We start from the raw sequence: 25149 nt of genomic DNA, 5'->3' as shown, positions 1-25149 counted from the left end.
TATAAATATTCAATCATTTGGTATATGTAATATTTACAAAACAAATGTTAATATGTTTATTCAATATTTTATGTAATACTTATAAAATTATATATCAATATGTCTTTGTGTATTAAAAATAATATTAATAATAATAATAATAATAAAAACCATGTTAATGATAAAAATAATAATATTACTAATAATAATGATAAATAAGATGATAGTTTTAATAAAATGATAATTTTAATAATAATGAAAATAAAAAAAATGTTATCTTCAATAAGAAATGATAATTTTAATAATAATAATAATAATAATAATAATAATAATAATAATAATAATAATAATAATAATAATAATAATAATAATAATAATAATAATAATAATAATAATAATAATAATATATACCTTAAAATTCGTATGGGTTTAGTCCATCAAGAGTCCAATTTGATCAAGAAGCCCAAGTTACAATCCCAATTAGGTTTAAGAGGCCCAATTTAATTTATGAGTGTGATACCGTTCGGTCCCCAAAAAAAATAAAGCAATGATAAAATTATTCGATCTAGGTCACTGGTTCACAATTCAATCGATTAGGAATGGAGAGGGCAGCTGAACAATTTGCGAACAGAGGAGCAGCAGTCTATAGCAATCGGTGTTAGATTAGTGTCGTTCGAACTAGTCACAGAATTAAATACCGCAGTGTGTAATTGATTCATCATCATCGATCTAATCATAAAAATTGGTTCATCGATTGGTTGTCATCATCGTTCAATCATCTTCATCAGTCCGAATCTTTGTGGTTACGGAAAAATCGAAGCAACAATTTAGGTTTGTTCAATTAAGAAGAATCAATGACCAGGAAGTGTATCAAGTATCATTGATTGTTATCATCATCGAGCCACAATCAGCAACAAGAACAGTGGTTTGTGTTCTTATTTACTTATTGATTTATATAAACTTATTAGCCATCAGTTATTATTCAATTCAATCAAATTTACTGCGATGATTCGAATATGAAAGCTTGGAATATTTTGTTTCTTTTCTTAAATTGTAACCAGGTCCGATTTATGTGAAGAATTCAAGGGTTTTATGGCTGATTTATAGCTTAACATTAGAAATCGAATGTGTCCTAGCTTGATGGTTTTGCAGGTGTAGCAGCAGTAGGATGGTGGTTCGAACAGAAGGGTAACAGGAAGCAGGAACAGGAATGAAAGTAACCAGCAACAAAGTGATTGAGAAAAGTGATTAAATAGTGATCGAATGATAGTAGGTTTTGATTGTTTTATGTTGTGTTTTGGATGATTGAAACAGAAAGAGTGGTGATGAAGTAATGGAGAAGAAGCAGCTCAAAGGTGGCATTTTTTTTTTGTTGGCCAGAAACAGCGGCAGCAGTAGTAAAATAAGTTGATTGTCTTGGTTGTTTAACGAGGGTTAATTAGTGGTTTCTCTTGATGATAGGGTTTTGAGTTGACAACGAAACAGAGTAGAGAAAAGCTAGTAGTTAAGGTTGCAGGTTTAGTTCTTGTTTGGTGCTTAATGGTCACGGTGATGATAAATGGTGGTTGTAAATTGGTTACACACAGAGAACGTGATGTATAGTGATGTAGTTTTGTAGTGTGTGGTTTGTTTAAAACGAAAACACAATAAGTACCGGAATCACAAGTTGTAGAAAGAAAGAAAAATAGAGGGATGACGGAAGTGATTAAGTGGTAGTTTTTGGCAGTGAGGGTGATGGGTTTGTTCATGGTAGTTCCTTTATGATGTGGTGAATTCCCGGTTGTCTTCATCTATCGAATGTGGTGGTGTTCTTCGGATTAAAATAGAAAGGGAGAAGAGAGGTGATACATATAATTTTGTGTTTTAAATTAGTGTATCATTCCATATTGATATGAATATGTATATGAGTATATATAGACATATAAGAGAGTTGTAAAAAAAAATCTAAGTGTCCACTTGCATTTAAAAGTATCAACCCTATAGTAATTCCCGTGAAAATTTGTTGTACCTATGCTAGTGGATGAAAGAAAGAGGGTGGATATATGTGTCTTTTTTTTATCTGTATATATTTATATATGCAATATGATACAAATAATAATTTATAATAATTAATAATTAATAATAATAATAATATAATAATAAAATCAAACACATGTGAAAAATCAGGAAAGCCATTGGAATTGTTAATGACTTCGGATACTATTTCGTCTAAAATGCATTTTAAGTTCCAAGTAATATATACGGAGTATTAAAACTTAGCTCGAGATATTTAAATATATTTTTAATAAAGCTAAAATTTATATAACTCGTTTTATTATATCATAAGTCGTTTACATATTAAATTTTATTAATTAAATCTTATATCACAATATTATATATATATATATATATATATATATATATATATATATATATATATATATATATATATATATATATATATATATATATATTTATATTTATTTTTATATGCTTATTTATATCTAAATACAAATAGTCGTTCGTGAATCGTCGGGCATGGTCAAAGGGTAATTGGTTACATGAATATAGATTTCAAAACTTTCGAGACTCAACATTACAAATTTTGCTTATCTTGTCGGAAACATATAAAGATTAGGGTTTAAATTTGGTCGGAAATTTCCGGGTCGTTACAGTACCCACCCGTTAAAGAAATTTAATCCCCGAAATTTGATCGAGATCGTCATGACTGACGAATATGAATTGATAGCTAGAGTTTTATCACTATTTAGTAATAGTGGTAAAACAATTCGATTATGTGAAGCGCATGAGTGAAGCTGTCACAAGAGATTAAGATAGAGATTTAACTTTTGACGTAGTCACAGTGAATTTTCCAGAATTTAAGGGATTTAAAGAAAATCTTATGTAATAAGATTTGATTCTTTGGCGATTTAGAAAATCAAAATCTTCTTTAATTAATGCAATAATCTGTTCCTGATTTCTCTGTCGGATATATTGCTATAAATCCACCCCCTTCGTTTTCCTTATTCTCCACACCTTTTATTCTTTCTTCCTCTACTCATTCTTAATATGTTCCATCCAATCCTGATTCTTATTATACTTCTAACCTTCATATCTTTCATTCTTCTTTTTCCTTTGCCGCCAGAAGAATCTATTCACTTTTATGATTTTCTTGGAATTATAATGTTTCTTATTCTCCCGTGTCTTTACGTCGCAATACGTATTGATATACACGGTTTGTAGTTTCTGGGTGATTATTGGGTTTTATATCTTCCCTTATACTTCGATGTCCTTGCTTTTGTTTTCTATAATCATTATCATCCACAGTTAATACTCTCTTCCATTTACTGCGATTTATACTCCAATTTCTATTTCGGAGCTTCATTCTTTTTCTTTTCCTCCTTTTCAACTAAGCATCTTTTGTAATGGTCCGGAATTCGTAGGTATGAAATTCGAAATGAATATAGTTAATGTCCTAAGAGAGAATTGGTAATGGCACGATTTTTGATTTGTCAAATTACCAGAATATCCTGGAAAAGACCGAATCATCAAGAGAATATTTTCTTGATATGTTTAGAGATTGGATAGATTGTAAGAGCCGTGTAACATGGCACATGATGATGGTACTGTGAATCATCACATTCCATTAGAAACGCAACATGACTTACTGTAATATAATGAAGTTGATCAAGTTTCATTATATTATACTAATTCACGCATCAGTTTCCAACACTGCTTCAAAACATTCATATTTTAAACTTGAAGATTTCAGAATTTAGAAACTAACACAGTTTCTTTTATGTTGTAACGCAGATATTACGGGGAGATAGATGATTGCAGATAGGAATAGTTGTGAAAATATCTTTAGAAATATGGAGAATATGTATAGCGGAAAATATGAAGATATCTTATAATATCTAAGATAAGACGATGATGAAGAATATCATCTGGAAAGGTCTAGAATAAGGAGTAGCGTTCTTACTAACGGTTTTAGCAGGCACTGAATCATTTGAATTCTTTGAAAGCAGGTTCAGTCCTTGTATTTGTTCTTTGTTTCCTTCACGGTTAACTCAATCCATTTTTCAGTACCAAATTTTCTATTGAGCGTTCCTAACACTCCCTTCTTTATCATCAAACTTTTGGCCATTTAGGCCATCTACAATTTTACTGTTTCCTCTGCATTTAATGCAGCCATATCTGAATCGTCGGTTATCAATCCAAGGTGTTTTCGGGCGAATTGTGTTTTTTTTTTAGATGATTAAACGCTTATGATAGTATGGTGGAATATAAAAGGTTTTCCGATAACGACGGCGCAAGGACAAGGTGTATATACCGAGGTTATAATAAGACTGGTCTTACTGAGAAGTCGAAGTTAATTTGCTGGAGCTGTGACAAAATTGGCTAATTTGGAAAGGGATTGTAAAGTTATTTTGGGTAATAATAACACTAAAGGAATTAACACTGCTACGTTGACTCAGTTTCCGAGAGTTTTTAGGTGCATAACTATATGCAAAAATCTTTTCTTCCGTAGATGAAGTGCGATTAGTTCAATTTCTCGATTGAGGGATTTTCAAAAATCATGAAAGATTTAAACGCAAATTGTAACTGTCGAGGTATAAATGAAATTTAAGATGAAATCAAGTGGCAAACTTGAAGAATTGTTTAGTTTCATATGTTATAATCAATATTTTAATTCATTTTAATTGTCTAAAGTTAGCAGTCCAAGAGTCCAATTGTCCAATAGTCCAATAAATTCATGTATAATTTAATATATAATATTCGAATTAATTAATACGTATCGTGACCCGTGTACCGGTCTCAGTATTGATCACAACTCAAACCATATATATATTTTGGAATCAACTCCAACCCTGTATAGCCAACTCCAACATTCACATATAGAGTGTCTATGGTTGTTCCGAAATATATATATAGATGGGTCGATATGATAAGTCGAAACCTTGTATACGTGTCCCGTTATTTAAAGTGCGTAAAAGTAAATAACAGAAATTAAATGACGATAAATAAAATTACGAGAATGTAATTTGCGAGAATGTAAATTGTGATAAATAAAATGTAACCAGTTAGCTAGGAACAGTTAGCTAGGAACAGTTAGCATGGAATCTTAACAAAATTCATCATAGTTAATTTGTTTGTTTCTAACACTTTTTATTTTGTCCAATATTTTCTTCGTTATGCCACTTGTTGGATTTCGATAGGTCAAAATCCAAATATGAAATTTGAATGGAAATGATTGTTCTGTGGTGAACAGATACGTATATCGGTGGTTGTAAGTAGGATAGTAAATGACCGTTGAATCAGATTCGAAGAATGTACAGTGTAACTTATTAATGTGAAATCTAAATATTCCTCGGGTACTACCTACCCGTTAAAATATTTTTCATCATTAACAGTTTGTACGAAGGAATTTTTAATTACAATCTTTATGAAAATATACTTACATATATATTTTCTTCAGATGTAATCATGGATTCAATGAGTCATTAAGATATTAAACTCATTTGATTTATCATTAACACTTGATTACGTGATCTCTAAATCATTAGAGATTACATAATTGTCATGTTGAACGGAGATAAATGAGGTAGAATGATACGTAAAGCGAAGATAATCGATGTAGAACGATACGTAGAATGAAAATAGAGTAGATAGAACGATATGTAGAACAAAGATTATTTTTGAAGTTTATGACGCGGTTGTGATTTGGGGGTGATAAGGGTACTGTTGACGTTGATGATGGTGATACAGATTATGCGGTTGGTGCTGATGCTGGTGTTTGCAACCTTCGCACATTGTTCACCAACGTCGTCACACGAGCGCGAAGTTCGTTAATTTCTGCTAGTACACCGGGATGTTGGCGGTTGGAGCGAGCGAATGAACTAGATTCGAAATATGGGATAGTATATAGTCGTGACGAGATACTCTAGAAATGAGTGAGAAAATGGTGTTTCAAATAGGTTCGCCGGTAAGTGCTTCAGGTTCATCGCCAAGAGGACAATTTGGTGGATGGAATGGTTATTTGATGTGAAATGATTTTCGGATATCGGATGATATTCTAGATATATAGAATATCTGTATACATAGTACTAAAGATTTCGTAGACTACAGAGGAACCTACGGCATATGTCAGGCAAGTCTACAGATGCGCTACGATATGAATTTTGTCTATACACTATCGATACACTAAATGCAGTAAGACATGTCTAGACTTAAGAATGATAAGCAGGTAATTCCCTAAGGATGATAAGCAGATGATTTCCGACTAGAAATGATAAGCAAAACTTTTGACATGTAGACACGGTCAAAGTCCAGACTCACTAATGTATCCTAACAACTACTAGTCAGACACACTAATGCAAGGCCTGGTTCACTAAGACCACCGCTCTGATACCAACTGAAACATCCGCGACTAATCCTCCCGGACGGAATCTTCAACAGTTGGTCCCATTGCGATGATCGACTCCAAGTAATGTCCTTAAAATGAGCAAATGCACAGCGGAAGACTTAGTTCGTACCTGAGAATAACATGCTTTAAAACGTCAACATAAAGTTGGTGAGATATAGGTTTGATGCTAGCAGCGTTATAACAATGGACCACAAAATTTCATATATAAATATTTAATAAAAATATTCTAAGTGGTTGAGCACTTGGTAACCATACTTAACATTTAATCACGTCGCATATTCCCTTTATTATGAAATCTTACTACACCGTACCAAGTGTAGTCACAAAACGAAGTACTGTGCAACCGTTGAATACTGGTCGTCCAGTCCGGTTGGGGTTGTCAGGCCCGATAGATCTATCAACAGGATTCGCGTTTACAATACCGCTGTAAATAATAGTTACCAAGCTACAGGGAAGTATGCCAGTGGTACAACTCAACGTAGAATATATATTTTCGTCACTTGTGTCCATAACGTAAATCATTTATAAAAACAGCGCATGTATTCTCAGCCCAAAAATATTTAGAGTTTAAAAGGGACTATATACTCACCTAATGTATTTTGTAGTAAAAATACATATAACATCTTTGAACACGTTTAAGGTTGGCCTCGGATTCACGAACCTATATCAAGTATATATATTAACATATATAATTGTAATCGAATAATTTCACCTATTAGTTATATAATATTTATATATTTATTGTTTGTAGTTTATATAGAATTTTTACTATATCCCAATATATTTTATTTATATCTTACATTATATGTTATATATATAAAAAAAAAATATTTTTTTTTCATATAGTTATATTAATATATGTATATAAATATTCAATCATTTGGTATATGTAATATTTACAAAACAAATGTTAATATGTTTATTCAATATTTTATGTAATACTTATAAAATTATATATCAATATGTCTTTGTGTATTAAAAATAATATTAATAATAATAATAATAATAAAAACCATGTTAATGATAAAAATAATAATATTACTAATAATAATGATAAATAAGATGATAGTTTTAATAAAATGATAATTTTAATAATAATGAAAATAAAAAAATGTTATCTTCAATAAGAAATGATAATTTTAATAATAATAATAATAATAATAATAATAATAATAATAATAATAATAATAATAATAATAATAATATATACCTTAAAATTCGTATGGGTTTAGTCCATCAAGAGTCCAATTTGATCAAGAAGCCCAAGTTAAAATCCCAATTAGGTTTAAGAGGCCCAATTTAATTTATGAGTGTGATACCGTTCGGTCCCCAAAAAAAATAAAGCAATGATAAAATTATTCGATCTAGGTCACTGGTTCACAATTCAATCGATTAGGAATGGAAAGGGCAGCTGAACAATTTGCGAACAGAGGAGCAGCAGTCTATAGCAATCGGTGTTAGATTAGTGTCGTTCGAACTAGTCACAGAATTAAATACCGCAGTGTGTAATTGATTCATCATCATCGATCTAATCATAAAAATTGGTTCATCGATTGGTTGTCATCATCGTTCAATCATCTTCATCAGTCCGAATCTTTGTGGTTACGGAAAAATCGAAGCAACAATTTAGGTTTGTTCAATTAAGAAGAATCAATGACCAGGAAGTGTATCAATTATCATTGATTGTTATCATCATCGAGCCACAATCAGCAACAAGAACAGTGGTTTGTGTTCTTATTTACTTATTGATTTATATAAACTTATTAGCCATCAGTTATTATTCAATTCAATCAAATTTACTGCGATGATTCGAATATGAAAGCTTGGAATATTTTGTTTCTTTTCTTAAATTGTAACCAGGTCCGATTTATGTGAAGAATTCAAGGGTTTTATGGCTGATTTATAGCTTAACATTAGAAATCGAATGTGTCCTAGCTTGATGGTTTTGCAGGTGTAGCAGCAGTAGGATGGTGGTTCGAACAGAAGGGTAACAGGAAGCAGGAACAGGAATGAAAGTAACCAGCAACAAAGTGATTGAGAAAAGTGATTAAATAGTGATCGAATGATAGTAGGTTTTGATTGTTTTATGTTGTGTTTTGGATGATTGAAACAGAAAGAGTGGTGATGAAGTAATGGAGAAGAAGCAGCTCAAAGGTGGCATTTTTTTTTTGTTGGCCAGAAACAGCGGTAGCAGTAGTAAAATAAGTTGATTGTCTTGGTTGTTTAACGAGGGTTAATTAGTGGTTTCTCTTGATGATAGGGTTTTGAGTTGACAACGAAACAGAGTAGAGAAAAGCTAGTAGTTAAGGTTGCAGGTTTAGTTCTTGTTTGGTGCTTAATGGTCACGGTGATGATAAATGGTGGTTGTAAATTGGTTACACACAGAGAACGTGATGTATAGTGATGTAGTTTTGTAGTGTGTGGTTTGTTTAAAACGAAAACACAATAAGTACCGGAATCACAAGTTGTAGAAAGAAAGAAAAATAGAGGGATGACGGAAGTGATTAAGTGGTAGTTTTTGGCAGTGAGGGTGATGGGTTTGTTCATGGTAGTTCCTTTATGATGTGGTGAATTCCCGGTTGTCTTCATCTATCGAATGTGGTGGTGTTCTTCGGATTAAAATAGAAAGGGAGAAGAGAGGTGATACATATAATTTTGTGTTTTAAATTAGTGTATCATTCCATATTGATATGAATATGTATATGAGTATATATAGACATATAAGAGAGTTGTAAAAAAAAATCTAAGTGTCCACTTGCATTTAAAAGTATCAACCCTATAGTAATTCCCGTGAAAATTTGTTGTACCTATGCTAGTGGATGAAAGAAAGAGGGTGGATATATGTGTCTTTTTTTTATCTGTATATATTTATATATGCAATATGATACAAATAATAATTTATAATTAATAATAATAACAATATAATAATAAAATCAAACACATGTGAAAAATCAGGAAAGCCATTGGAATTGTTAATGACTTCGGATACTATTTCGTCTAAAATGCATTTTAAGTTCCAAGTAATATATACGGAGTATTAAAACTTAGCTCGAGATATTTAAATATATTTTTAATAAAGCTAAAATTTATATAACTCGTTTTATTATATCATAAGTCGTTTACATATTAAATTTTATTAATTAAATCTTATATCACAATATTATATATATATATATATATTTATATTTATTTTTATATGCTTATTTATATCTAAATACAAATAGTCGTTCGTGAATCGTCGGGCATGGTCAAAGGGTAATTGGTTACATGAATATAGATTTCAAAACTTTCGAGACTCAACATTACAAATTTTGCTTATCTTGTCAGAAACATATAAAGATTAGGGTTTAAATTTGGTCGAAAATTTCCGGGTCGTTACATAACACTCTCATCCTCTATACTTAGGGTCAGTTTCTTACCGAACACGTCTATCATTGCTTTAGCCGTGTTTAAGAATGGTCTTCCTAATATGAGAGGAACTTGAGAATCTTCTTCCATGTCCAAAACAACAAAATCTACTGGAAATACTAAATTACCAACTTTAACTAGCATGTTCTCCATTATCCCTCTAGGATATTTTATTGATCTATCGGCTAGTTGTATGCTTATTCTGGTTGGTTTTAATTCTCCAAGGTCTAGTTTAGTGTATAGTGAATACGGCATTAGATTTATACTAGCACCTAAGTCTGCCAATGCTTCTATTGAACTAAGACTACCCAGAAAACATGGAATTGTGAAACTTCCTGGATCAGATAATTTTTCTGGTATCTTATTCAACAGCACTGCTGAATAATTAGCATTCATAGTAACAGCCGAGAGTTCTTCCATTTTCTTTCTATTTGAGATTAGATCTTTCAAGAATTTAGCATATCTTGGCATTCCTGAAATCACATCAATGAAAGGAAGATTTACATTTATCTGTTTAAACATATCCAAGAATTTAGATTGCTCGGCTTCAAGTTTCTCTTTCTTCATTTTACTCGGGTAAGGAAGTGGTGGTTGGTATGGTTTAACATAAGGTTTATCCTTAACTGTGTTATTTTCATTAACCTTTTCAACTACCGGTTCTTTTTCCTTATCTTGATCAGGTTGTGGTTCTTGTGGAGTAGGAATAGTTTCATCAGAAGTTACAGGTATTTCAGGTGGTTTAAGTGTTGTACCACTTCTTGTGGTAATAGCTTTAGCTGTTTCATTCCTGGGGTTAGCATTTGTATCGCTCGGTAAACTTCCCGGTTTTCTTTCACCTATTAACCTTGCTAGGTTACTTACTTCTTGTTCCAGATTTTGAATAGAAGCTTGTTGATTTCTAAATGCTTGAGCATTTTGTTCATTTGTTTGTTTTTGAGATGTGAAAAACTGTGTTTGAGTTTCAACTAGCTTCGTCATCATATCTTCTAAATTTGGTTTTTTATCATCGGTTTGTTGTGGTGGTTTGTTTTGAAAATTCGGTCTTTGCTGATTATAAGTATTATTGGATACTTGTTGATTGCTAGGACCTTGTTGGTTGTTGTATGGAATATTTCGGTTATAATTCTGGTTTTGATTGTAAATTGGTCTTGGCGGTTGATAATTATTCTGATAATTATTTCCAGGCCTTTGGTTTATGTATGAAATATTCTCTCTTTGTTCCATTGTTAATTCAATACTGAGACAATCTTTTGTCAAATGTGGTCCTCCACACTGCTCACAACTAATTCGTATTGAGTGAATATCTTTAGTCATCTTTTCCATTCGTCTCTCCACAGCATCTATCTTTGCGGAAATGGAATCTAAGTCATGGCTAGAATCGGCTCTAGCTGCTTTAGATGATCTAATGATATCTTTTTCTTGGTGCCACTCATGTGAGTGGGAAGCAGTGTTATCAATAATTTTGTAAGCATCAGTTTCGGTTTTCTTCATAATAGAACCACCAGCTGCTATATCTATGTCTTTCCTTGTAGTGATGTCGCATCCTCGGTAGAATATTTGTACTATTTGACAGGTGTCTAAACCATGTTGCGGACATCCTCTTAACAACTTTCCATATCTTGTCCACGCCTCATATAGAGTTTCATTTGGTTTCTGTGTGAACGTAACAATTTCTGCTTGAAGTCTTACGGCTTTAGATGCAGGAAAGAATTGTTTAAGAAATTTGTCAACTAAAACGTCCCATGTATCAATCGCCCCTTCAGGTAACGATTCCAACCAATCTTTGGCTTCTCCCTTTAAAGTCCAGGGAAATAACATGAGATATATCTGTTCATCCTCCACTTCTCGTATTTTAAATAGTGTGCAGATCCTATTAAAGGTACGTAGATGTTCATTTGGATCTTCCTTCAGCGCACCACTAAATTGGCATTGATTAGTCACCATGTGTAGAATTTGTCCTTTGATTTCATAATCTGGCGCATTAATGTCTGGATGAGTAATTGCGTGACCTTGGCCAGTGCGTTTAGCTCTCATTCGGTCTTCCATACTTAAAGGTTCCAGATTCTCCATAATTGAATTTGTTGAATCGGTATCACTAGATGATTCTGATTTAATGGTTCGTTCCTCAACAATCTCTGTTTGAATGATTGGTGGCTCCGGAGGAAAGTTTAATGGTTCAGGATCTATGAACCGTTCCTGAATATTTTCCGGATTCTCAATTGTGAGGTTGGGTTCAAAAAATGGATTATCGGAAATTTGAACTGAAGTACTTGGTCGACTGGATGACGATTCTAAAGAAAAATCAACGGCGGTTATATTTGCTAAATGTCTTGATCTAGTTACAGGTGGTGAACGTACAAAAGGTGATGAACGTCTTGCTCGGTGCATTCACTGAATATCCTATTAGTTTTTTTAAAAGGAAAGAAAAATTATAATAAGTTATCCAATCAATAGACTTTTCTGATTTTGCCCACGTTTCGAATAGCCAAAAGATGCAGCAGAGGGGCAGGATTCGTTTGGTCTCAATATAATTGAGGACTGTTTGGCTCCAATAACCCGGTCCACGTACAAATCCAACTATTACTACGAACCAGAAAATTTTGATGTCTATTAATTTAACCACTTAAAATAAATTTTCGTAATTTTAAGAAATTTAGATAAGAAGTAGAAAAAATTCTAAGTCCTAAAAACTAGAATGGCGAGAAATAAGAGAGAAAAAGAGTTCGTCGAAAAAGGTCGAAAAACGAAAAATGGTTGAAAAATAAAAGGTGACGGAAAAACAAAAGAAACTTATAAAAACTTAAAAATACTTGACTAACCTAACCTTATTACTACAACTAACTTAAAATTATAATCGCAAATTGAGATTACTAATTGAAATGATAATTGATACATAGTAAAAGGTCTAAAAATATTAAAGCTTACAGGAAAAACTAAATCCCAAATGGAAATAACTTAAAAAGAAACTAAAACTTAAAAAGGCGTCGCAAAATTCTAAAGTACCTAAATCTTAGTCTAAAGAAAAAGCACTTAAGGAATTCTACGACAAAGCCTAAAAATCTAGGAGTAAAAATAACTATGGCAAAAACTAAGTTTAAAATTAAATATGAGCTTAAAAATACAAAAGTTATGCTACAACGATTAAAAAGGGACAAAATATAAAAATATATAAAAAGTTGTAAAAAGTACAATTTTTATAAAAATATTATTTTTATATTATTTATTTAATAAAACTACTAATTTTACAATTTAAATAAATTAATTAAACTAAAAATACAAATTAAATAAAAAGTAAATCTTAAAATAAAACTAATAATAATAATAATAATTATTAGGGTTAAATAATAATAATAATTAATTAATACCCGTAATTAATGCTGGTTTAGGGTTTTTTGTCGCCTGTCAGAGAAGCTCCGCGAGTCGCGGCAATTAAAGCATCAAACCCCGCGAGTCGCGGGGTTCCAGAATTCAGCTGACAGGTTTAAATATTCGACGCGTTTTTTCTTTATTTATTTTTTTTTTTTATTTTCTGTTTTCTGTTTTTTTCTATATATAAAAGATATTTAATAAAATTTATATTATTATAAACTAAAATAAAGATAAAGAAACTTATAAAACTTTTAACAAACTCTTAAAAATATATAAATTTTTGTTTTTCTTTTTATATTTTCGAATTTTTAAAACGTATTTTTATAAAAACGAATTTTAATAAAAGTTAACTAAAAATCTTTTTTTTTTTATATTAGCGTTGCGCTTCCGGCGTTTAAGAGTGTCCCCGGCAGCGGCGCCAAAAATACTTGATGTTATGCGAGGTGTATACGAAATAGTTTATATTTTACTAGGAAAAACTATTAAATACGATACAATTTTACACAAGATATTTATTTATTTATAGAATGGATATACTTAAACCTTGCTACAACACTTATAGGCAGTGTACCTAATCGTACAGTAGTGTAGTTTTTAGTAAGTCCGGTTCGTTCCACAGGGAAATCTTTAAACAAAGCTCAACGCTATATTAATTTACTTTTATAAAAATACAAACATATATATAAGTAATATTATTATTATAAAGGGGGGTTTTTACCGTTTAATGACCGGTTTGTCGATTTTAAGACTTTATTCGCAGTTAAAATCTAATGTAAAATATAAAATAAATACAAGGCTTAAATTAAAGCGTAAAATAAATAACGATAATGAAATTGCGAATAATAAAAGTGCGATAAAATAAACTTGCAATAATTAAAAAGTACGATAATTAAAAGTGCAATTAAATAACAATAAATAAAAGTGCGATAATTAGAAGTGCAATTAAATATAAAATAAAGGAAATTAAATATGAAATAAAAGAATTATGCTTATTTAAACTTCCGTAATCATGATGTTTGACGTGTTGATTTTAGTTTTATGCCCATGGGTTAATTGTCCTTTGTCCTGGATTATTTAATATGTCCGTCTGGTTTTTGTCCATAACAGTCCATCAGTCATAAATATAAAGTGCGAGTGTCCTCGTCAAATTATTATTATACCCGAAGTTAAATATTCCAACTAATTGGGGATTCGAATTGTAACAAGGTTTTAATACTTTGTTTAATGAATACACCAGGTTATCGACTGCGTGTAAACCAAGGTTTTACTACTTTGTTAACAATTACACCAATTACCCTTGAATGTAATTTCACCCCTGTTTTAATTATTCTAGTGGCTATTAATCCATTCCCGTGTCCGGTTAAATGAACGATTATTCGTACATATAAATACCCCGCCCATCGTGTCCGATCGAGTGTATATGGTAATTTATAGGGACGCCCAATTGTAAATCTTTATATTAACATTAACAAACTTTCATTTAGTTAAACAAATATAAAGCCCATTAATAGCCCATAGTCTAATTTCCACAAGTGTCGTTCTTTTGTCCAAACCCCAATTATGGTACAAAGCCCAATTACCCAATTTTAGTAATTAGCCCAACATCATGATTACTTCGTTTTAAATAAGCATAATAATAACTTAGCTACGAGACATTAATGTAAAAAGGTTGAACATAACTTACAATGATTAAAAATAGCGTAGCGTTACACGGACAGAATTTCGACTTACACCCTTACAATATTCTCTAACATACCCTTATTATTAGAATTATAATTAAAATTAAAATTAAAATATAAATTATATATATATATTTTATGTATATATGAGAGAAGAGAGAATATAGATTATGAATTGTGATCAGAATTCGGTTGGCTTTATAGGGATTTTCGATTTTTGGGGCTCCGCGACTCGCGGTGAATTTTGCCTTCAAACTCCGCGAGTCGCGGAGATTGAAATTACAGCTCACATCTTTTGGAGTCTTTCTTGCCGACGGATTTTATATATAAATATAAAATATAAATAATTAATATAATTATTTATATATTATATTATATTCTTGTGCATAGTAGACTTGTAATTTTTAGTCCGTTGCGTCGAGCGTTGAGAGTTGACTCTGGTCCCGGTTCCGGATTTTCGAACGTCCTTGCGTACAATTTTATATTTTGTATTTTGCATTTTGAATCTTGTACTCTTGTAATTTCGAGACGTTTCTTATCAATAATTGGAACCTCTTTGATTGTCTTTTGTTCTTTTGAGCTTTTTGGTCGTTTGCGTCTTCAATTCGTCGAATCTGTCTTTTGTCTTCACCTTTTATTATTTAAACGAATATCACTTGTAAATAGAACAATTGCAACTAAAAGCTTGTCTTTCTTGAGGAATAATGCTATGAAATATATGTTCGTTTTTAGCATTATCAATAACGTTGAAAATTTTACCCCCGAGACCAAAGTGGTGGAACCATTAAGGACCGTTAATGAAGAAGAAATTACTTCGATCCAGCCACAACCTTCCAACCCAATATTCTCAATAGACGAGTCATCTACCGAAGATGAACCACGAGCTGTAATAGATAATGACACCTTTTATTTCACCCAATTGGGTAATAGATGTGAAAACTTTAATCCCGAGAATAAACGGAAGGAAATGTTAGGAATTGTCCACCCTATAGTATGTATGTCGGTGTATATCGATCCATTTGACCAAGAACCAGAAAAGAGACATATCCATTTACTAAAAGCTACACTTAAAAAAGAATTAAGTAGTGACGATCGGGTGGGTCTAAACTTTAAACCCATTGATATATTTTATACCACCCGATATGTAAATAACTTGCTCACTATTTTAATTCGTGGAACTTATTCTACTGACTTCACATGTCGTCAGCTAAGTGTGGGGAAGTCTAACCCCACTTAACATTAAATTAGGGGTTCGGGTTAGTGCATAACTCGTTAATAAAAATGCATAATTAGTAAGGGTAAAAGATGCATTTTCAAAAATTAGCAAACAGTTCAGAAAAGCAACCATTCTTGAAGAAAAACATGTGTGATAAAGCAAGAAGGAATGAACGATGAGGTGCACCATCTATCATTCGACGAGTTTTGTAATTACAAACTAGGTATTATTAATCACTTTTCTACACTAATCACCCTCATGAATTTATAATTAGAGTCTGATTTCATGCAAATGAGGGCATTGCATGATCTCAAGTGTGGAGAAGGGTTATAAATTCTCTCGGGTTTATACTTGGCTTATTTTCTAAATATTGTGAAAATTTTAAAATTTTTCAACTAAATGAATTCAAAATCATATTTATACATATTTATGAACGATAAAACTAGGTGTTAATGCCGAAATTGTTGTTACCTCGAAAAGGACATAAATTGAGAAACAACTAAAACGCTTGAATTTATTTATTAGGATATAAAAAGAAGCATGAAAAAAGTCAAGTGTGGGGAGAATGTACCAAGTTATTCAATTAAGAACTATCTATCACATGTTTCTGTAAAGTTATTGCAGGTGCTTTTGTTTTGGACTAAATTAACTGTTTTACCCGATGAAAGAAAAGAAAAGATGGATCTACACGATGAATCAATTCCATCATTAAAAGGAAGTAAAGTCTTCCGAAAAAGACACGCGCTTCTTGATTTAGGTCAAGAAGTTGTCGTCCAGACCAGCTGTAGGTTGACGAAAAATCTAGAAAAGTCATCTCTAAAATCAGCAGGAAATCCACGAACCTCAGCATCAAACAGGGTCGCCATGTGGTCAGACTTATCCTATCTATGAGAGGATCTGTCTCGTAAAATGGGGAGGGCGCCGTGCAAATTAGCTTGATAAGACTAATGAATCAGACCCCCAGAAAGTATAATCTCCTTAAAGATTAAAAATCAGCTTTTAAGCCTGATATTACTCAATCCTTGAGATTGACCTTAAAGATTGAGAATTACAAACTCATGGAATTCAATGATATCTAAACTCGAGCTTGAACAAGAAAATATTTTGATCAAAAATAAAACCGATTTGTTTTCTGAAAACCCATTTTCAATGCGTTCATTACCATTGAACGTAAAATCCTGAGAATTCACCTGGAATTCATTAGGTCACCCGAACCAAATCGGGTGTCAACCGTAAGAACGGTGGTTTCATAGCATGGTCGAAGACAGGACCTTGTGCCAGATCGAAAAATTATAGGATGATCTTTACTATTGCTCCTACAAAGGATAGTAATAGCATCCGACAAGTTTTAGACCATGAACAAATGCATGTCATTAGACATTGCCTTAACAGTTTCTTGTTCATCGCTTTCCTTTACAACCGGACGGTAGTTTGCATAAACGTAATATACGGGACAAGTAAACTGGACGTGTTGCTTTCCTAATACAAGGTTAGCAAGTGGATAACACAAAACCGCAAGTGTTGAGCTAAAATTTTCAAATCTGAAACCCACAAAACCCACAAAAATATTTTGCAACATCGGTGAAGGGTTATTCCGGAAAACTTATCTAGGGCAAAAGCTAGAATGAAATTTTCAAAAGATCAAATGTTTTCATAAAGATTCAATTTCCTTAAAGGATCTAAATTTTCATAGTCATGTGGGACTGTAAACCACAACGTTACTATCATTATCTATACCGCCGTATCAAAATCACTGATGTATAAAGTGTGAAGAATAAAGAAGTGATTCGTGTGATTTAATTTCAAGTTATGTATTGCATGAGGACAAGCAACGTTTAAGTGTGGGGATATTTGATAGTGCTCCAAATGAACATATATTTAGTAGCAATATCCTTCCAATATGTAAAGTTTTCAGTTGCAATTGTTCTATTTTCAAGTAATATTCTTTTATATTAAATAAGTGCGAAGACAAAAGGCGAAAACGAAGATTCGAAGACAAAAACGTCCAAAATGCTCAAACGTACAAGATACAATCCAAGTGGTTCTATTTATTGATGAGAAACATCTAAAAATTACTAGAGTACAAGATATTAAATTATACGAAAAATCATTCAAAAATTCGGAACCGGCACCTGAGCCAACTATCAACGCCCGACGCAACGGACCAAAAATTACAAGTCTACTATGCACAAGAATATAATATAATATTTAAATAATTATATAAAGTATTTATATATTATATATTATATTAAATAACGTCGACAAGCAAATGGCCAAAAGTTGTTGAGCTGGAGTGCGTTACTTCGCGATCTCGGAGCTGGAAGGCACATTTGCTTCGCGATTTCGGAGCAGCAATTTCAGAATCTGCCTATAAAAGGCCACGAAATCCGACGAGTTTATACACAAAAAAATATATATATATATATTACTCCCTCTGTTTAGTATAATATATATATATATATATATATATATATATATATATATATATATAATAGGTTAGTTTTATATTAGATTAGTTTGGGTTATGTAAAAGTTATTTTACGGGTTTTAAAGTCAAAGTTCTGTCTGTGTAAAGCTACGCGATAAATACTCAATGTAAGTTATGTTCTCCTTTTTAAATTAATGTCTCGTAACTAAGTTATTATTATGCTTATTTGAGCCGAAGTAATCGTGATGTTGGACTAAATATTAAGATTGGGTTATTGGATTTTGTACCATAATTGGGGTTTGCACAAAAGATTGACACTTGTGGAAATTAGACTATGGGCTATTAATGGGCTTTATATTAAATAAATGATACCTCATTAATTTAATATAAAGGTTATGATTTGACGTATCTATATATAACCACATACGCTTAATCGGACACGATGGGCGGGATATTTATAAGTACGAATTATTGTTCATTTGACCGGACACGGGGATGGATTAATAGTTACTGGACTAATTAAAATAGGGGTGGATTACATTCAAGGGTAATTGGTGTAATTGTTAACAAAGTATTAAAACCTTGGATTACACACAGTCGTTAACCCGGTGTATTCATTAAACAAAGTATTAAGACCTTGTTACAGTTCGAATCCCCAGTTCGTTGGAATATTTAACTTCGGGTATAAGGTTAAATTTGCCGATCAGTTTATAATTATGACCGATGAACTATTATGGACAAAAACCAGATAGGTTTCAAATACATCCAGGACAAAGGATAATTAACCCAGGGTAATAAATAATCAAAACGTCAAACATCATGGTTACGGAAGTTTAAATAAGCATAATTATTATATTGTTATTTATTTTACGCACTTTAATTATCGTCACTTATATTTTGCATTAGGTTTTAATTGTGACTTAAAATATAAAATCGACAAACCGGTCATTAAACGGTAAACCCCCTTTTATATATTATTATATATAATTATATATATTTTGTACAAATATAGTTATTTAAAATATAGTGTGAAATAAGCCATCTCCCTGTGGAACGAACCGGACTTACTAAAAACTACACTACTCTACGATTAGGTACACTGCCTATAGTGTTGTAGCAAGGTTTAGGTATATCCCATCTGTAAATAAATAATTAAAACTTGTGTAATCTGTATCACTTTTCGTATAAAAAATATATAGTATTTCACGTACTGTCACACCCCCAGTTAGGGTCTGGGTGAAATGTGACTTAATATCAAATCAACCAACATATTATAATATACGAGAACAATACTAAATGATAAAACAAACTTTATTGAGCACGCAGCGGAAAATGAAACGTAGTTACAATGATAGGAATAACAATAATGGAAATGTTCACATGCAGAAGTAATAAATGCGATATCTCTTGATCCTATGTCCAAGTAGCATCACATAAGCAGTAAGTATAAGAGCTTGAATCAAACAGCACCTGAGACAAAACATGCTAAAGTGTCAACCAAAAGGTTGAGTGAAGTTCATAGGTTTAACAAATAAGTTTGACCGTTTGTTTTAGACCACAAGATTTAATTTGTAAGGTTGATCTCCCGCAGGATCAAAAAGTAGATCTCGCAGATCCAAAAGTTATGCCAGTGCGTGATATTTAGACTAAACGTTCAAGTTTGCCCCATGACAAGTTGTGTCTGTCCTTGTCGGTTTAAATTTCATTATCAAGTAATACAAAGACTGAGTCAAATGTATCGGGGACGTTACTCCCGATAGGCCTACCCCCAATAAATAAGCATGCCGCAGCACTTAAAAATATCACTGTAGGGACTTAGTCGGACATAGCCGGGTATAGCATAGTTTTAGCAGTTGGTACTTGTGTCTAAATTGTAAATAGTAAAAGCAGCATGTGTCTCACCCCAAATAAATTAAATAAGTTTGCTAGCAATAAAGAGTGGGGCTATGAATTCACCTTAGTAAGTAGAGAGAGAGTTATTCCTCGGAATAGAGAGTTGAACGAGTGAGCAGGAAAGTCAACCTATTGACATTTAAGAGTAGTTAAGTGTTTTGCCCATGTTGTGTTTAAGTATAGTTTGTTTTACTAAGTTTCTATTCCTAGTAAGTTACTATTTTTATAAAGTTTCTATTTTTAGAAAGTTTCTTATTTTACTAAGTTTCTATGACTAGAGAGTTTCTACTTTTATGAGTGTTTCCATTTTAGGATACTTGCTGTATTAGATAAGCTTCCAATCACCCCTTTCCCTTCGAATGGCTAATTTAGATCTAGGGGCTTGAGCCATAGGACCCTTTAAATCGGAAATCCAAACCCTCTGCCTAGAATCTCGTAGAAACCATTCGTCAAGAAAGTTCGAAGATCTATACATCTCTAATACATATCCCAAAATGTTTTTGTGCTACAATATAAGTAGTAGGTTATAGGTGCTAGTAATAGTAATAGTGTATACATGTTAAGTACTAGTATAAGTAGTTTTAAGGTTTTAATATGTATATGTATATATATATATATATAATTCGTATATATATGTATATATATATAAAAATATATTTTTTTACATGTATATATGTATATATAAATCTAGGTGTGTTTATGTATATACTTATGAATAACAAGTTTATAATATGAATATGAATTAACAAAGATCAAAGTTTATGTAAATAGTTTAGGGTTTATGTTATACCTTTGAAGATTCAAGATAATTAACAAAAAAAAGATGAACACTATGAAGATGGAAGATCAAAGCCTTGAAAATCTTGAAGAACTCCTTGAAGATTCTTGAAGAATACGAAGAACAAGCTTGAAGATCCGAATATCACAAGAGAGGGAGAGGGAGAGATTGTTTTTGAGAGAGGATTTTGGTGTGATTTGTGAATGAGAAACTAGGTGTTTATATAGTGCAAGTATTAGAGTGTTAGTCAACATAAGGATGTTCTAATTAATGATTTTATTTTGTTTTATAATTTTTAGTCAACAATAGGTGGTACTAGTTTATAATTAGTCAACATAAGGATGTACTAGTTTACACTTTATTTTTAGTCAACATAAGGATGTAAGATTTTTTTAGTCTCATTATTATTACTATTACTATTATTATTATTTTTACATTTACTACATGATAAGTATTATTTTCTTTTTACTAATTCATGACTTGTATATATTTAGTTCCCAATTGTTTTATTATTTATATAAATGTCACTTTTTATTTATTACTTACAGGTTATTAGTTATAATATTACATAAATGCATAAATTTTAATTAGTAGCGAGTGTCGACTAACAGTTTATTATTTTCATCTTTTATTAACTTGTCAATTATTGCACAAAGTTAATTAATATGTTTTCTAACTCTTAACACTTAACAATTGTTGATTAAAGTTTGATCATTAAGTTTTAATTATATTGTTTGGGCAGTTAATATTGAAAAAATATAGAATGGAAAAATGAGGGTCGTTATAGTACCTCCCCGTTATTGAAAACTTCGTCCCGAAGTTTTTAGGTAGTTTTCTCGTTTGCATCAGCAGTTGAGAAGAGATGGGGATATTTCCGTTTCATATGGTCTTTGCGTTCCCAGGTATATTCGGGGCCTCTACGCGAATTCCACCGGACTTTAACGATAGGTATATTGCTTTTACGCGTTTGTTTGACCTCTCCTTCCATGATTTCTATAGGTTCTTCAACGAAGTGCATTTGCTCATCAATGCGGACATCATCCAGAGGAATAACGAGTGTGTCATCGGCAAGACACCGTTTAAGATTTGAGACATGAAACACATCATGTACTTGACTAAGTTCGGTTGGCAGTTCTAATCGATATGCCACGGGACCGACTCTTTCAATGATTGTGAATGGTCCAACATATCGTGGACTGAGTTTACTTCGCTTACCGAAGCGGACAACACCTTTCCAAGGGGATACTTTCAACATGACTTTATCTCCAACTTGGTATTCGATGTCTTTTCGTTTCTTATTGGCATAGCTTTTCTGTCGGCTACGGGCAGTTTCTAAACGTTGCTTGATTTGAACGATCTTTTCGGTAGTTTCGTGAATAATTTCAGGACCAGTTAAATGTCTGTCCTCAAGCTCATCCCAACACAAAGGGGATCTACACTTCCGTCCATATAAAGCTTCAAAAGGTGCAGCCTTAATGCTGGAGTGATAACTGTTATTATAAGAAAATTCAACCAAAGGTAGATGTCTATCCCATCCTTTGCCGAAATCGATTGCACACGCACGTAGCATATCCTCCATAGTTTGAATGGTTCGTTCACTTTGACCATCGGTTTGCGGATGATAAGCTGTACTCATGTCGAGTTGAGTTCCAAGAGCAGATTGTAAAGTTTTCCAAAATCTAGAAACAAATCGACTATCGCGATCAGAAATGATCGAGATAGGAACACCATGACGTGAGACGATTTCTTTAATATAAAGCTGTGCTAATCTCTCCATCTTGTCGGTTTCCTTGATCGGTATGAAATGTGCAGATTTAGTAAGACGATCAACTACGACCCAAATAGTATCGTTACCGTTCGAAGTCTTAGGTAACTTAGTAACGAAGTCCATAGTGATACCTTCCCACTTCCACTGCGGAATGTCGGGTTGTGTCAACAGACCAGAAGGCTTTTGATGTTCGGCCTTGACTTTCAAACAAGTGAGACACTTACTAACATAAGTAGCAATATCGGCTTTCATGTTAGGCCACCAGTAGAATTCCTTCACATCGTGATACATCTTACTGGAACCGGGATGGATAGAATATCTAGTCTTATGTGCTTCATCCAAGACTAGTTCGCGAAGATTACCAAAACGAGGAACCCAGATTCTATTGCCAAAGTACCGTGTACCATTAGCTTTCACTTGAAGTTGGTTCTCAAAACCAATAGGTCCTTCACCTTCGATAAGTGTCGGTCTAATAGCTTCCAATTGAGCTTCACAGATTCGTGAAATAAGATTCGATTTGATTTTTAGGTTTAAAGCACGAACACGTTTAATATCATCTTTTCGACTAAGGGCATCGGCAACTACATTCGCCTTGCCAGGATGATATTTCAGCTCACAATAATAATCGTTCAATGTCTCGAGCCATCGACTTTGCCTCATATTCAGATGTTTTTGATCAAAGATGTGTCGAAGACTTTTATGGTCAGTGTACACCGTAAAGTGATTACCATAGAGATAATGTCTCCATATCTTTAATGCAAATACCACGGCACCTAACTCTAGGTCATGTGTGGTATAGTTTACTTCATGTTTCTTCAACTGTCTAGATGCATAGGCGATAACCTTCTCTCGTTGCATTAAAACACAACCAAAGCCATGCTTTGAGGCATCGCAGTAAACAACAAAGTCGTCGGTACCTTCAGGTAAAGAAAGAATCGGGGCTGTGGTCAACTTCTCCTTCAGAATCTTGAAAGCAGATTCCTGTTCTTCGGACCACTCAAATTTCTTCCCTTTTTGAGTCAGCTTTGTAAGAGGTTTGGCAATGAGAGAAAAATCTTTTATAAACCTTCGATAGTAACCGGCAAGTCCCAAAAATTGACGAATATGCTTTGCAGTCTTTGGTATCTCCCAGTTCTGAATAGCAGTAATCTTAGCTGGATCGACATGTATTCCGTTTCTATCAACAACATGTCCGAGAAATTGTACGGTTTTGAGCCAAAACTCGCACTTAGAAAATTTAGCATAAAGTTGTTCCTTTCGTAAGAGTTCAAGAATCATGCGCAAATGTTGCTCATGCTCTTTCTCATTCTTCGAATAGATCAAGATGTCGTCAATGAATACGATGACAAATTTGTCAAGATACGGTTTACAAACACGATTCATGAGGTCCATGAACACGGCAGGAGCATTAGTTAAACCAAAAGGCATGACACAGAATTCATAGTGCCCATAACGAGTGCGAAAAGCAGTCTTAGGAATATCGGATTCCTTGACCTTGAGTTGGTGATAACCGGATCTTAAATCAATCTTTGAATAAACACTTGACCCTTGAAGTTGGTCAAATAGATCATCAATACGTGGCAACGGATAACGGTTCTTGATAGTAAGCTTGTTAAGTTCGCGGTAATCAATGCACATCCTTAATGTACCATCCTTCTTTTTAACAAACAGAATAGGAGCTCCCCAAGGGGACGAGCTTGGACGAATGAAACCTTTATCCAATAGTTCTTGGAGTTGGTTGGATAATTCCTTCATTTCGGAAGGTGCTAAACGGTATGGTGCTTTAGCAACAGGAGCAGCACCAGGAGTTAAATCAATTTGGAATTCAACTTGTCGAGGAGGTGGAATACCCGGAAGATCTTCGGGAAACACATCGGGAAAGTCTTTAACTACTGGTACATCTTCAATTCGCTTCTCTTTCGATTCAATCAGATTAACGTGGGCTAGAATAGCTGGATAACCTTTCATAAGGTATTTGCGGGTTTTAATACAGGAGATAATATTGAGATTGGAACCACTCTTTTCACCTTGGATAATAAGAGTCTCTCCATTTCCTAATGGAAAATGAACGGTTTTATCGTAACACATGATCGCAGCTCTTAATGGACGTAACCAATCCATTCCAACTACGACATCGAAACTTCCTAGCTCGACCGGCAAAAGGTCTATCTTAAATTCTTTGCTGGCTAAGATTAGGTTGCAGTTTTTATAAATTTTATCAACTT

General features: G+C 32.7%; 1 pseudogene; it reads left to right on the top strand.

The window, feature by feature from the left end:
* The window catches only part of LOC139843487 (uncharacterized), a 362697-nt pseudogene that overhangs the window by 158814 nt on the left and 178734 nt on the right, over positions 1-25149 (top strand).

The sequence above is a fragment of the Rutidosis leptorrhynchoides genome, chromosome 1, assembly GCF_046630445.1.
Source record: "Rutidosis leptorrhynchoides isolate AG116_Rl617_1_P2 chromosome 1, CSIRO_AGI_Rlap_v1, whole genome shotgun sequence".
NCBI classification, from domain to species: domain Eukaryota; kingdom Viridiplantae; phylum Streptophyta; class Magnoliopsida; order Asterales; family Asteraceae; genus Rutidosis; species Rutidosis leptorrhynchoides.
The sequence above is the reverse complement of the archived record's forward strand: the minus strand, read 5'-3'. Positions and strand labels throughout refer to the sequence as shown.